At 34.4% G+C, this 16,392-nt stretch overlaps 1 long non-coding RNA gene across 1 annotated transcript in view; it reads right to left on the bottom strand.

Moving 5' to 3' along the window:
• The window catches only part of LOC116574545, a 109,984-nt gene that overhangs the window by 68,692 nt on the left and 24,900 nt on the right, over positions 1–16,392 (bottom strand). The window lies entirely within an intron of this gene.

Below are 16,392 nucleotides of genomic sequence, written 5' to 3'. Positions count from 1 at the left end.
TCTGTGAGCATATACACTTTGCATAGCAATAAATTTAGATTCAGATATGTTAAGTAAAACATCTTTATGTAATATTTTATGAGTAAAAACATCAAGAGAAACTTAGAAGAGGGGCTCCTGGGTGGCTCAGTGGTTTAAGCCTCTGCCTTCAGTTTAAGTCATGATCCCAGAGTCCTGGGATCGAGCTCCGCATAGGGCTCTCTGCTCAGCAGGGAACCTGCTGCCCCCCCCAGCGCCTGCCTCTCTGCCTACTTGTGATCTCTCTCCCTTTGCCAAATAAATAACTCAAATCTTAAAAAAAAAAAAAAGAGAAAGAAAGAAATGGAAGAGCTTCAATACATGAGTTCTTCTCACATCATTTGGAATACTTCCATATCACTGAACAAGATTTCACATTAATATAGATCATTTTTAGATCACACTTTTAATGATGTCTGCCAAATGAATTAAGGTATGACAGGGCATTGGGGCGTAAACATACAAAATATGCTCATCTGTTCATTCATGCAATAAATGACTTTTGAGCATGTAGTAGGCTGTGTTAAACACTCCAGATATTAAAAGCAATGAAAATATATTAGATAAAATCCCTTTTCCAAGAGGCTTTCAGGTTAAAGAGGTAGATAGACAAAGGGCACCATCATTTTCTCATAAATGTTATGGAAGGGATGTTCACATGGTAGCATCAAAATAATGAGAGCACTTCCTAAGCCTGCCATAGGCTTCCTGGATATTTATATACCTGAACAGAGTCAGCTCTGTGTATATCGGGGGGATGGCAGGTAGAGGTGGGGGCAGTGTTTGAGGTATGTCCCTGGCAAAGGCAAGAATATGTGAAAACAGTAAAAGTCTGGAGATCGCATGGTCTAGATACCAAGGAATATTTGAATTTAAGAGCAGCTGAAGTATAAATAGTATAAATAGGGACATGAGTAAGGACAGGCATGAAGGATCTAATATGCTATGGAGAGAGTTTGGACTTTTTTGTTCAAGGTTACACAAAATCACAGGAGTGAGCTCTATTATATTTGTGTCTTAACTAGATCACTCCTGGTGTAGAGCAGAAAATGGGCTTATGGTTACTAAGGGTGTAGGCAGGGGAAACCTGGGTAGCTTCGCTGATTGGACATCAGACGCTTGATTTCAGCTCAGGTGGTGCTCTTGGAGTCCTGGGATAGAGCCTCTCTTCCAGCTCCCAGCTCAGCAGGAGTCTGCTTGTCTCCCTCTCATTCTCTGCCCCTCCCCCCCCCATTCGTGTGCACTCTCTCTCTCTCTCACTCTCTAGGGTAGTTAGATGAATCTTAAAAATAAATAAATAAATAAAAGAATGAAGACAGACCAGTTGCTGAAAACTGGGTAAGAGTTGATGATTATTTGAGCTAAAATAATAGAAAGAAGGATTTGAAAATGACATGTGCGGATGGATTTGGGGAGGGTGAAATGTCTGGATATGAGACTATGTACATAGCTCTATTATGTTTATATTTACTATGATTTTAAAATATGTGTTATGTGTGTGTTGGTAACTTCATACTTTAGCACTGTTATTGCTCTTGCATTAGCCCTAACTCACTGATCCTGCTCAGGATCCTAGACTGTAATATAAGCAGTCCTATCTTTGTAAGTTCTGAAAAATTCTCAGCCTTTAATCTTTGAATGTTTTATTTCCCTCATTCTTTCATTCTAAAATTCCTGCTCAGCAAATATTTAACAGAGTCATTATGAGACTTTCCAACCCTGCAGTAGATTTTCATAAGTATACTGTAAGAAGCACTGAACTTCCCAAATTATTTTTTAATTGTCTAGCTGTTGACTCTTGAGAGTGGTGAATATTTTAAGACTTTCTTTTTTTCCACTTTAGGACATTTTAGGTCCCATATAATTTAGAGAGACTTCTAGAAGAGTTAGCTTTTCAACTTAGACTAAGAATTGGATTAACACAATTTCAGAGCTGTGTAACATATAAATAATGTGCCCTATTATTATTTTAGTTTCCACATAAAGCATATAGATTAAGAAAATCTGCTCCAACTTCCTATCTATTGTTTAGGGTAAATAACTTCATATGTAATATAATACATATATAATACAAATATTACATATGTGTTATCATTGTGGTCGTCCATTTTATTCTACTTGGGTTTGAGACCAGGTGCCTATTCTGATCTAGTGCTGAGTGTGTGGGTTCCTTTATATTCACTTATTCATATCTATAAAAGTCATTCACAAATTTCAAGTTAATAAATATCATGTTATCAAGATACATGCAGATTTCTCCACTTGGTATGAATAGTATCAATCCACACAAGGATTATGATGAAATATAGTTTAAATGATAGCCTTCAAAAAGAGTTTCTGGGTGCTCTGCGACTCAACACCACTGATAATATGCTTCACCAAGCCGTGAAGTCTAAGGGTTGGAACATTCAATCGGCATGAGTTTATTTTTGTGAGCACCAGGCCCCTTTACCTCTTCCTGAGCTTTCCATAATTTTCTGCAACCATAGGAAGTTTACATAGTTTTCTCTTTAGCTCTAATACATTTGCATATAATCTTTTGGTTATATGGGTCAATTATTTTTCCCAGCTCTCTGAGTATAAGAGCTAGAAAAAAGCATCTCCAATCTCCCCTTTCCCCACCTCCAAACTCACATGTCTTTTACTCGAAAGCCTGTAGAGCCATGGGCATAGTTTCCAACCACTGAATTAAGTCCTCTGTAAGAGTCACTGTTCTCCAGTGGTACATGACAGAAAGTCAATGCAAACTAGCTCAAGTTCAAAATGAGATTTATTGGTCCACATATCCAGGAAGGGCAAGGGTGATACTGAGGTCGAATGGAATTAGGAAACTGAATGTCTTCAGGATTCTCTCTACATTAGTCTTTTACAATTTTCCTCCTAGGTTATTTTAGTTACATTTTAGAGCAATCAGGGCTATCTTCATGAAGGATATGTTGCTGGTAGTTCTGGATTCACACTAACAATTTCATGGACTGTCAGGTAAAACCTTTCCCACTCATACTTAGTAAAATCTTGAAAAATGAATCAAGTATCCTGGTTTGGACCATGTTCATCTCCTGATTTTAAGAAGTGAATTGGCATGGGCGCCTGGGTGGCTCAGTGGGTTAAGCCTCTACCTTCAGCTCAGGTCATTAGCTCAGGGTCCTGGGATCCAGCCCCTCAGCCTGCTGTCTGCTCAGCAGGGAGCCTACTTCCCCCAACCCCGCCTTCTCTCTACCTGCCTCTCTGCCTACTTTATCTCTGTCAAATAAATAAATTAAATCTTAAAAAAAATTTTTTTTTTTAAGATTTTATTTACTTACTTGACACAGAGAGAGAGAGGTCACATGTAGGCAAAGAAGCAGGCAGAGAGAGATGGGGAAGCAGACTGCCCGCTGAGCAGAGAGCATGATGCAGGGCTTGATCCCAGAATCCCAGGATCATGACCTGAGCCGAAGGCAGAGGCTTTAACCCACTGAGCCACCCAGGTGCCCCTGGACTGACATTTTTTAACAGAATAAGAATGAAAGGCATGTGAGATAAACCACACAAAGACATAGTAGAACACACACACACACACACACACACACACACACACGTGTTCTTCCATGAGTACAAGAAATACAGATCTCTAGCTCCATACTTCCAGAATTATCAAAGCTTTCATGTAATCAACTTATATTCCCTTGTTTGGTTTTCAACGTTTATTTACCTTTTGCATCTTGTAATACAAGTATCATAAAGGCTGTCTGTGGTGTGGTAACTTTTTTTTTTTTTAATAAAGTGCACTTTTCAGGAGTACTGCTCTTAATATTAATGCTTCTTTGAACAATCCTTCCTTTTTAAGCCATCATCTGTTACAGTGTCTTTTACCTTAATACAAATGAGAATTAATTTATTTTTCCTACCTTCTTATTATCGACATTTCTACATGAAGAGGTACCACCTGTATCTGTGCAGGTTGGAAATGCCACATATCTAGGCTGTGATTTTCATCTAGACTACCAAGTAATAGTTGGTTTTAGCATGAATTCAACTATCATCAAACATTTGCCCATTGTTACTGAAAATTTTATACTACAGGAGTATAGTTAACTCCCAGTGTTGGATATTAAAGCATTCCCTTGAACATTCTTAGCTTTTAATACTCCTGATACTCAAGCTAAATTGAACAGTTACATCACTTATTGCCCAATATTGCATCTCTGATTCTTAGAATACACCATGTTTAAGGTCCTTACGGCCAAGGTCTTAGGTTATACCTGTTAACAGATACAAACTTTATAGAAATTAATATTACAAGTAGGAAGGCTTAAAAATTCTTCCAAATCTTTCCTTATTTTCTTAAGTTACCAAAGAACAACTAATATCATGAGGAAATTCTACTAAGACTGTGTTCAGTCTTTCTGTATGCCTGAACATTCAATGAAACCTAGGGGATTTAACCTATGCAGTTTTTGTTTTGTTTTATTTATTAGCAACTTCAACATTTTTCAGTGGTACTTTAAAGCTAATAAATAACTCAAAGAATGCATCTGTTCTGGGATATTTGTTTTCTCTATTACTATTGTTTTCCTACTTAATTCCATTTTTGGTAATTAGTATGCAGTGAAGATGTGCTCCATATAATTATTCAGAAAATTCTAGATTAGGACCTTAGACATATCTATAAAAAATTTTCGATCTAAAGATTAAATATTTCCTTAATATTTATTTTAAGGAGTTACACTCTCCAGAAATGTCAAATATTGACAAAAGTCAACAAGTAGATGAAAGATGCTCAACATCACTACTTATCAGGGAAATGCAAATCCAAATCACAATGAGATTTCACCTCACACCTGTTAGGATGACCATTACCAGAAAGATAATAGATAATAAATGGTGATGGGGGTAAAAAGAAAGGAAAATTCTTGCACAGAGTTAATAAGAATGAGAATTGGTACCAACACTATGGAAAACGATATGGAGGTTCCTCAACAAACTAGAATAGAATTGCTATATGATCCTGTGACACCACTTTTGGGTCTACAATCACATGAAAAGAAATCATGTGTTGAAGAGATATCTCTACTCCCAGGTTCCTTGCAATTGCTCATAACAGCCAAGTTATAGGAACGACCTAAATGTCTATGGATATATCAATAAAGAATAGATAGATAGATAGATAGAATGAAATGTTATTCAGCCTTAAAAGAAAAATATCTTGCCATTTGTGACAACATGATGGACATTATGCTACGTGATATGAACCACATATAAAAAGACAAGTAACTGCATGGTCCTATCTATGTGTAAAATCTTTAAAAAAAGAAAAATACATGAAGTCATGGATGTGTTAACTTTCTGAAAATAATCCTTTCATAACATATGGGTAGAGCAAATCATCATGTCGTAAAACTTAAATATGTTATAACTTTATTTGTCAAATACATCTTAAGAAAGCTGAAAAAATAAAGGAAACTAAAAAGCAAAAAGGGAAAAAAAAACATGGTAAGTAAATCTGGAGAATTTTATATCTAAAATATCTCCATTCTACCTTAATATTCTATCAATAATATAGTTTACAAGTATTCTGGGAGTAGGTCAGTGGAGGCTAAGTATGTCTGTCCACCTATTTGGGTTAGGAAAGGGTTTTATTTGCTCATATGGTAGCAGGAAATGATTGAGACCTCTGGAACTTTTAATTTACAGCTTGAGAGTGCTTGCGGGAAGACTTCTAGAACTTTTCAGTCTGGAACATTGATATGATCTCGGTTGTTCTTAATTTGTCATTTTGTGTTACAGTTCCTCTCTTTAATAATTTAGAAAAGTATTGTTTTCCCCCTACAGTGGATGATTATGAAGTAAGATCATATGTGGCACAAACATGGCATAGTTGGGGGTTAGAGCATATTATGGTTAAGAACTTGGGCTGAGGAATCTAGATCTGAAACTTGGCTGAGTCATGCGCTTGCTTATGTGAAGTATGCCAAGTTATATAACTTTTCTAAGCCTCAATTATTCACCTGTAAAATTAGGAATAATAGCAATTTCCTCATAAAATTGTTGCAAGGTGTGCATATTATATAGAATCATTTGTAAAGTATTTAGCACAGTTCTGGGCACAAAGTAAAGTACAATAGGTAGTACCTGCTATTATCATTTATAAAGACAGTATACTCAGAGATTGATGAGATTGACAAAATCACTCAAAAATGCATTTTTTTTTAAGTTCTCACTATTTTATTTGTTAATCTTTTAGGAATCCATAGCCAAAACTTAGCTAGGTAATTCAAGACTTTTTTCAAAATATAACAGTAATTGAAACACTACTGTGAACATTCTTATTGGTATTTGATGTGAAATAATATTCAATGAATAGACCATTTTAAATGTTTGAACCAAATACACCACCAGGTAGCTACGTTAGACATATATTGCAAGGAAACTGTAGAATTTCACGACAAAGCATCATGGAACAACTATGAAACTGGTTTTTAACTACCCATCATTATATAGTTCTTTTTCGAGGAAATTGAAGACTGACAACCTTGTTTCCATCTGGAAACATCTAACATCTGTGATTGTAAACATCAAAACACAGCTGTTGTAGCTCTGAGTAACCACTCCAATTTATTTATTTTTGACTTAAAAAAATCTTGAGTTTTCATCAAACATCACAGTTGTTAAGCCATGTTCTTACAGCAGGAGGAAAAACAATTAAGAGAAATCACTCTATCAAAGATTTAAAAACAATACTTGAAAAAAGCCTGAAATGTATTTCACTTAAAGGAGATACGATCTTGCATCAATCAAACAATATGTTTTGTGGATTGCCTTTTTTTGGAAACCACAGAATTTAAAGCTATCAGGATGTTACAGATCCTGAGTTCATTTTATAGTTAGAATATTATAAAAAGTTTTCAGCAGGACAGATTGAGCTACTCAAAGTTACTCAGGCAGGTGACGACGAACAAGGTACAGAAGAATCATATATATATATTTCTGTAGAATCATATATTGTATGCGTAGATAGGATAGGTAACACCAAAACTTGAATTAGTTTTACAATTCTTAATCATATTTCAAATTCCATTTCAGCTAGATGAGCTCCTCATCTGCAGCCAGGGAGACTAGAGAAATGTCCTTCAGCTACTGTCCTTCCTGGATGCTCACTGGGTTTAATTCCCCACTCTCGCATCAAACCCCAGAAGGCATGAGGTTTCTGATTCCTAAGTTATGCGTTGCTTCCGCATTTAAACCCAGGCTCTTCCGATGGGTTCTTCATTTGGTCTATCTGCTTTGTTCATTCTAGCATATAGTCCTCTCTACAGTGGATGATTATGAAGTAAGATCATATGTTCTCTACAGTTCACAGGCAGGTCCCCCACATCCTGAGCTCAGCCTACATCCCCATTTCAGGCTCTAGGCTGCCTACTACCATTTATTTGTCTGGAAGGGAGAAATCGGTAGAATTTTCTTAACTTCAAGAACTTGAGATCTTGTGATTGTTTCTGTATTGAGGACACAGTTGAAATAGCAATACCATTCTAGTAAAACTGGGTTCTATTTACCGATATTATTGACTTAGATGTGTTTGGAACCTACTTGCAAATTCTCCAGTGTGGTTTATGCCTCTGTCCTAACCTTCGAGTCTCCTAAGAAACCAAGTTCAAGGTAGAAAGTTTTGTCCTGTGGTGCAAGGGTGCCTCCAAGCGGCAAAAAATTAAGGTGCGTTGGGTAGGTCTGAAGAGTAAAGGCCATGCTAAGGTCACCCCAGTGCCACTAGCACCTTGGCAGTAGTTATTCCTGACACAACTGATATCAGAGAGATTCACAGGTGATCTAGTAATATTTACCCGTTTTTTAGGGCTTATTTCAGGTTTTTAACTGTAAGCATAAGAAATGAGAACTATATGGTTGGCACAACTCTTCTCAATCTTCATCTGCAAGATTTTGACAATAATAGTTTCTAACTCATAACATCATTGTGATAATTAAATGAATTAAAACACATATACAAATGGCTAGTATGTATAATACGAAATTTATAATGTATAGCATATTATATGTGGTATAGAATATGTTGTATACACTAAGTAGTAGGATATATATTATATATTCCTTGTGTAAATATATAATATTAAATACAATCTAGAATAATGATATTCAGTATTTGTAATGTGGGATATAATATTTAACATATAATTGATAATATTATTATAAGTTGCAAAAATGTGCTTTTTCCTCATTTCTATCTGCTGGAAGTAGTACTACAAAAAACTTGACCTTTTTTTTGAGACATGTCCAAGAGAGCTGTCCATCAGCTGAGACAGATTCAGGGACCTAATAAATTATGGAGTTTTTGGCATCTTATCATGGAAACTAAGTGACATTATTGAAACTTCCCTCTCAAGTCCTCAAATTGAACTCCAATATGATACAATGACAAAGATCCAGAGCCCTTCCTTTCTGTATCAACATTCCCATGGACTAAAAGGAATTTTCTTAAATCTGTTGAAGATATGTGGTACTCTCTGTTTCCCAACTGTGGCCACAGATAAATGAAAATATCTGAGGCTACTTGTCTTTCCCTATTACCCAGTGGCAGCTATACAGCAGGAGACAGCTGGACTGAGCCATTATGCTATTCTAGTTGACTCAGGGTTGGCATTAACACGTGGGTGACCAGTTTGTGAATGGCCAACTCACCCTTCCAGGTGATACATTTGCTCTTGTCTTATACAGAATTCTGGTTCTCAGTTCTAAGTATAGTATCTGTAATAGAGTAAAGCAGCTGTTTTGTGACTTACGGGAAACTGAATTGTTTTGGATTGAGACTATAGTAGCTCTACGGGCTTCAGATGACAATTGACTTCATAGACTGTTCTTTCAATTAATTCTACTTTCTCTAGGCTACTACTTTTTGCTGTGGTAGATATTGATGATAGACAAGTTATTTTGTGAATTTGGGGAGAAGAGAATCAAAACATGTGGATATTATTATCTGATTCTGTACACTAATGTTCCATAACATCCCAGAATTTAGCCTGGGTAAGCCCTAATTTGGCTCACTGTTCTGAAATCCCAGTGGATTGAGATGATCCTACTCTTTATGTTTTTAAGAGCTTTGTATTAAAGCCATTTGATTTCATTGGCCTATGTGTGTAGTTTAATTTCAGTAGAAACTCCAAGGCTAAAAGGAAGATACGGAATTTTGTCTTAGGACTTTTAAAGGTTACCACCAAAATTCTGTTTAATAAAAGAAGATGAAACATTTATATAAGAGTAATAAAAAATAAAATTATAAAGCATAGCCTTCGTTTTAATTATGTATTTTACTTGAAAAATATGTTTGTTTCATTGGAATAAGTTGCTGTCATAATTCAATTTCAAATATTAAAAATTTATTACAGGTGTGTCCTTCTGTTACTAAAGCTGATTCAATAATTTTAAAAAACAGAAAATGAAGAGAAGGTTTCTCTTGTCAAAAAAAATATTTGCTTCACAAAGAATTCACCTTGGAATTCACTGTAATAAAGAACCCAGCCTTTAATTTAATCTTCTTCATAGTGATTTAATAAATATGTACTATGGTTTCCCATTTTATACATTGAAGAGCAGTGATGTGTGAAATTGAAACAGATGTTGGATATTAAATAACAATCCATGATATACTTCACAAAGAGGGGAAAGAAATAATATTTATTGAATGCTTACATGGTGCCACATACATAGCAGGGCCACCTAAATCTCACAACAACCCTATAAAGCATATCTTATTATCTCAAATTTTCAGTGAAAGAAACTAAAATCCAAGGAATGAATGTAATTTTTTCCAAGGTCAGTAAGGAAATCTGAGATGGCTGAAGAATCCCTATCATCTGTCAGTTGTCAAAGTCTGTCCTTACATCCTTCTATTTTATCTCAAAAGGGAATGTTTTTTTCTAAGATAGCACCACAAAGGGTCATAATGAAAAAAATTTTTAGGTGTGTAGCCCGAAGAATGTTGCCAGAAGGTGCTTTCTTTGGTGGTATGCTGAGGAAAATGTGGTTGAAATGAAAATAGTTTCCCAGATATCAAACTACTAATTTGGGTGCTGCTTCCATAGGAATAATGAGAAAATTTGGACCTTGGAATTCAACTTTTGAATTTATTAATTAGTCAAATGAATATCTCTTAGCTTCATAGTTAAGAGCTTATATATTCAAGCCAGACTGCCCCCATTTGAATCCTAATTCTACCAGGAACTTACCTGCATAGTCTGGAAAATTCACTTAAAAATGTCTGCAGATTATGAAGGATATAAGTTATTATTTATAAGAGTGTAAAAACTTTGTTTCATGATAAGAACAAAATACATCTACCAGTACTACTTATAATATTTTAATACTTGGAGCAAACACCCTCTGGTGCTGGTTCTTGGATAGAAGAAATTAGTTTAATATAAGCATGGTTCTACAAAGTAGTGAAGTTGATTTTAACCTTGGCTAATCTGCAAAATGTCTACCATGAAAGAAAGAACACAATAAAGTAGATAACCACAGTACAGCAGAAATCATAGGTCCAGAAAAGAGAGTAAATGCCTAAGGGGGAAGTTGTAGGAATAAGCAAGTAATAGATAAATTTTAAGGTACATATTAAAAATGTTGAGAAATTTATATAGAATAGTTGATTAGGTGAGACATAGTTTTAAAATGAATACCAAAAATAAACTTCTGAGCGTTTATAGGCAAAAAACTCTGAGAGTTTAGAAATTTAGGAGGATTCAGATGCAACATGGGGGCTTAAGCGGGTAGAAGAAGAATCAATGAAACAAGATGGGATTGGGAGGGAGACAAACCATAAGTGACTCTTAATCTCACAAAACAAACTGAGGGTTGCTGGGGGGAGGGGGTTGGGAGAAGGGGGGTGGGGTTATGGACATTGGGGAGGGTATGTGCTTTGGTGAGTGCTGTGAAGTGTGTAAACCTGACAATTCACAGACCTGTACCCCTGGGGATAAAAATATATTATATGTTTATAAAAAATAAAAAATTTAAAAAAAGAAAAAGAAATTTAGGAGGAAAGCAAAATAAGTCCACCTACCCTCCTCTGTTGAGTGTCAGAAGACAGAGAAGCCTGGCCATCTGGCACACTCTGCAAGTGTGTGCAAGGACCCATGATGGACTGCCTCCCCAAAGAAATCATGTTCAGTGCTTATTTTTGTAACTTTCCTAAAGTGGGGGGTTAAATAAGACCCCCTCAAAGTGTTGCCACAGCAATGCATCAGCACTGATGGAAACTACAGTTAAGAATCTTGTTCACAGCATGGGAAGAAAACCACCAACTCCCCAAATGTGATTTAATGGAGGCTTATTTTTCTTTTGGTGAACTACATATTACACAGAGAAAAAAATCTTTAGCTTTAGCATTAATTCAATACCCAAACTCATTATGCAAATATCAAACAGTGGCCCTAATCATATTTTAATGATTTATTCTTGTCCTTATTTTACTACACATGTTCTGTGATTGGAGCAGAGGCTTGATTTGTATTCATACTCTATGAGAAGTAAGACCTTTATAACATGCAAGCTATTTTCAGAACCCTGAATTTTTAGGACCCAAAGGAACTTAAACATCTCCCATTGTAGTCTTCTTTTTCTTTCTTTGTGATTTGTTAAAAATATCATTACAAACATTTGGTGCACATCCTTTCTTCATCCCTTATAATTAAATTGTGCACTACTTAATCAAATTGAAAATCACATCTTTGGGCTCAGTATCTAGTATCCGTCCGTAGTACAAATAGCATGGAAGTTATTTATGTGAAGATAATATATTCAGTAAGAATCACTCACTCTGGTCATAGAAATCTACTTATTTTGTTCAAAGATTATGAATGCAAATGTACATATTTCGATGAGCACATATACTACTATAGGACAATTTTAGAGCTTAAAGAACATAATTCATAAAATACTTAATTCTGTGTGAACTTATTGTGAATTATGACTCCAAGCGAAGTGGAAATACAATTTTTGTTAAATTATGTAAATAACACCATGTCATAAATTGCATTGCCATAATTTGTATAACTTGCAAAGATTGCAAATATCATTATTTTTCCATTGAAAAAATAAAAAAATAAAATAATATAGTAACTCAAAACATTTTTAGTGTGAGTCCTAGTTCAACTTTTGTTAATGGAAATATATCTAAGTAAGTCATGGAAATAGATATTATTGAGAATCTATTATTGACAATCTATTATTACCTGAGAAATCTGGAGAATCAAATTTTGTACTCTCTATAGCCTTAAATACATTTTAAAAATACATATTATACATAGCAAAAATATATATTTACTATATACTTACCATCAATAACATGAATTATATTAATATAGTCTATTAATGATCATGATAAAAGTAATAAAAGTACTATTAAAAGTAATAGTGTTAACTATTCATAGATACCAATAATATCAATAATTTATATTAATTCTTTAGAATAATAAAAGTATAAAATTTCATATTATATTTTATACCAATATAAAATATAATTTTAATTTATATTAATACCACTAAGAATTATAATCTTTACATTCTATTTTCTTACCCTCCCCTTCTTTTTAGACCCCTTCTTCCCCATCAAAAAATAATCATTGACTTCAGAGTATATGTAGAGCAAAAGTTTGTGCAATAGAGGTGTTTTCACAGGTATTGAAAGTGGTGTATTGAGTGGTCATTACAGACAAATTACTGCTTTAAAAGAAGTCACCTGAAAAGTTAAGGATGTTGCTGGGTGTCCCTAACATTTCTTGCTTGATTGGCTCATGTTCTTAATCACAGGATAGCAACTTTTCCATAATATTTAAGAAATGTTTCCCTATTATAATTGTCATAATGTAAAAATAAGTGCTGTTTCGTATTATTCTGCCTCATAAACAGATTTATATAACATAACTGGGGTATATTATGAATTATTTTATTTACATATTTACTTATGGCATATTTATATGACATTAATATCATTAATGTCATTTATATTATTAAATGAAATATTGTCTGTTTATATGAAGATGATTTTATGTATATTACATTCATGATATATTTAAATTGCAATTTAATATACTATTGAATTATAACAGTTTATTATTTTAGTAATAAAAACTTATTTTAAAAACTTACTTAACATAACTAGTAGCTTTGATGACTTAATATGCCTAACAATTTTAGAGTAAAAAAGTATTTACAATGAACTTAAAAAAAATTACATTCTTAGACTTTCACATCATGTAATATTCTTAGTATACTGTTTGGCAAATTTGGAAGTTAAGAAAAACTACAGAATAGCACATCATGTTGTTTAGTGAGATTTATTGTTGATGAAATTGCATTAGGAAGAACAGTGATTCTTTTACTAAAAATGTAATGATTGTTAATGTAATATATTCTTTCTGAAAATCAAATTATTGTATAAAACAGAGAAAACAATCATAGTGTTTTGAGATTAAAAGTATTGACATAATATATTGAAATGACTTCTTTCATTTCATGGAAATTAAAATATAGCACTTTTAAAATAAAAGCAACTGCTTATAAAAGTAAAATACAAAACAATGTTAGCCTTAATAAATCACATACCAGGGATCTAAACACACACGAGGTCTCATTGTAACTTCCTTAATATGCCTATGGATTGTAAAAAATATACATGATCACTCTTTCTACTGAGAAACAAAATAAAGAAAAAAATAAAAGGATAAAAGGAGAAGACTGAAAATACAAATGGATGTTATTTCAAAATGACATTAGAACCAAATGTGCTAATGAAACAACAGAAATCACTATCACTGGGCATAAATTTGCACCAATTACTTAAACTGTGAGAATTATTTCTATATTTAATCCACAAATAATATATCTTTGAAGATCTACTTTTTATGAAGTATTTGAATAATTTTTCTCTGCAAAGACATCAAATACTAGTAGTTTTTTCTCCATATAGTAATGTTCCAGATATACCATTATGGTTGTCTTTATTTTTCTCTCTCATAGTAATCAATAAAATTGCATAAAGAAAATGTTGTTACATCCCAATTAAAAATAGTGCATTGTATTTGTTAGATAGCTGGTAGAGGAAGTTATTCTTTGAATATTCATGAGTTCTATTTACTACATATGTATTCCTAATTTTCAAATAATTTTACTGCTGTAAATAAAGTATATTAAATAGTAGATATGCACTGTACTGAATTTTATATTTTAAGGATTTAAAAAGTATTTATCTCAAAACCGTCATTTCAAAATTGACTTCTTATTATGGATATTTCTTGAAGGTCTCACTTCCTTACATAGAGATCTTTTGCACATGAGCAGTTTTAACTGTCGTCTCTGTGTAAAATATTTCCACATCAATATATTCTATCTTGTTCTTTATTACAAGCCTAGCTCTGCATTTCTAACTGCCAAGATTTCTTACACCTAAAATTTAACATAAATTCCTCAAATGACAATCATCATTATTATCCCATAAAATATGTTCTCATCCAGGGAAGTTGATCAAGGATATCATTTTAAGCTGAACTTTGAAGACCAAGAAGTGTACCACAAGTGGAGGAGAGTCAAAAAGACACTCCAAAAGTGAGAAAAACAGAACTACAAAGATAAATGGGATAAAGCAGGTATTAAAAGTAAACAGCATATTTAAAAACATGTTTGGGATTTTGTGTAATTTAGACTGTCTCTCATGCTTTCCCAATAGCCTACTAAAATAGAGTTTGAAAAAAAAAGAGTTTGAAATTGCATACAATTTATCTAAAACTGTAGTGCAAGCTCTTTAAATAATGTGTGTGTGTGTGCAGCAAAAAGAATTACACTCACTTTTAAGCTCTAGTCTTCACATCCTGGTTCATAAATTTGAAGCAGGATCATCTAGTGCCATCAGAACTCTTCCAAAGAAATTGTTTGCTAGTTCTTAGTTTTAGGAGGGTATGAGTATGATGAAGTTCTAGAACCTAGGTGAGGTTTGGTGGGCAGAGTTCTGGAGCCAATGACCAAGAAAGAATTCTTGAGACATCTTTGGTGCAAAATGGTGGTTTATTAAAGCATGGGGACAGGACCCGTGGACAGGAAGAGCTGCTGCCCCGGGTTGTGGGGGATGGCAGGTTATATACCTTGCGGTTGGGGGAAGGTGAGGGGAAAGGAGGTTTCAACGGAGTTTTCATATGTGAAAGAGGGCCTACAAGGTGCAGGGAGGAGGTCTTGCCCTTGTGGCTTGATCAATGTCATCTTTAGGTCAGCCATTAACATCAAGATAGTTGGGAGATTCTTGGTGGGGTGTTATGATCCTGCTATCATTTACATTCCCTTCTACCTCAGCCTCCTCCAGTTTATGGTGGGGAGGAAGACATTAGGGCTTCAGGAACTGAGAGTTATTTGCCTCTGGAAATTTGTGCTATTGATAAGGTAACCTCCCTGTTTGTAGATCTCTAGGACATCTGTAGAGCAAGGGAGATTCCTGTCTTGCAGGATTGTGATCTCTGCAAGTTAACTATTTGTTTATCGTTCATGGCAGTCAGGGATGCTTGAGGAATGCTACACATATTATGGAGGGGAGCAGGTGGAGAGGGGGGTGCAAGGCGCCAGCTTTTGCTTTGTCTTCAGCCAGCCTCATGCTCCCTCATCAAGTAGACAATTCAGAGAAGACCTGGACAAAATACCCAAACAAACAAACAAAAAACCTCAGCAGTTCAAAATTACTACTCAAAAGGCAAATTTTAAAAATCAAGTACACACTCAATATGGTATTATAGTCTTCAGAGAGGCAGTAATTAGAATTATTAATTTAACATTCTTTTCTGGCATCTATAAAAGGAAAAGGGATTTATATATATAATGGTACAACTTGGATGGGTTGTTGCTTTTCAGAAGGAAATTTGTTCCTATATCTTGAATATTTAATAAAATTAACATGTTAATAAGATCATATTGTGTTATTAAAAATATATAATATCACATTATTGTGTGATATATATGTTGGGGTTAAAGTAGAGCATGAAATCATCTGTAATACCTGGCTTGCTACAATGTAACAAGGAGGCCAGTGGGGCAAGGGAAGATTTGGGAGAAGAGGGTGGGTCTTTGGAATGCCAAGGCCTGGAAGACTACTCTGCCTTAGAAATGCCTCTGGGGCATTCCCTTCGGGGAAGTTGCCTTTGGGGTAAGCTTTTTTAGCCAAAACGTCCCGCCGCACCCCACCCCTTGAGGTAAGAGTTGTATGCTCTGTTTAGCAGACATGCAGATTAGCATATTTTATCTTTTCTGTAAACAGATCGCCCAGCTTCAGGAAGACCCTTTGTCACACATCACTGTGCTTGAGAAACAGTGATATGGACTTGTGATTATCCTGAAGGACCAATT

This window comes from Mustela erminea, chromosome 15 (genome assembly GCF_009829155.1).
Source record: "Mustela erminea isolate mMusErm1 chromosome 15, mMusErm1.Pri, whole genome shotgun sequence".
In the NCBI taxonomy this organism is placed as follows: domain Eukaryota; kingdom Metazoa; phylum Chordata; class Mammalia; order Carnivora; family Mustelidae; genus Mustela; species Mustela erminea.
This window is presented reverse-complemented; position numbering and strand designations above follow the sequence as displayed.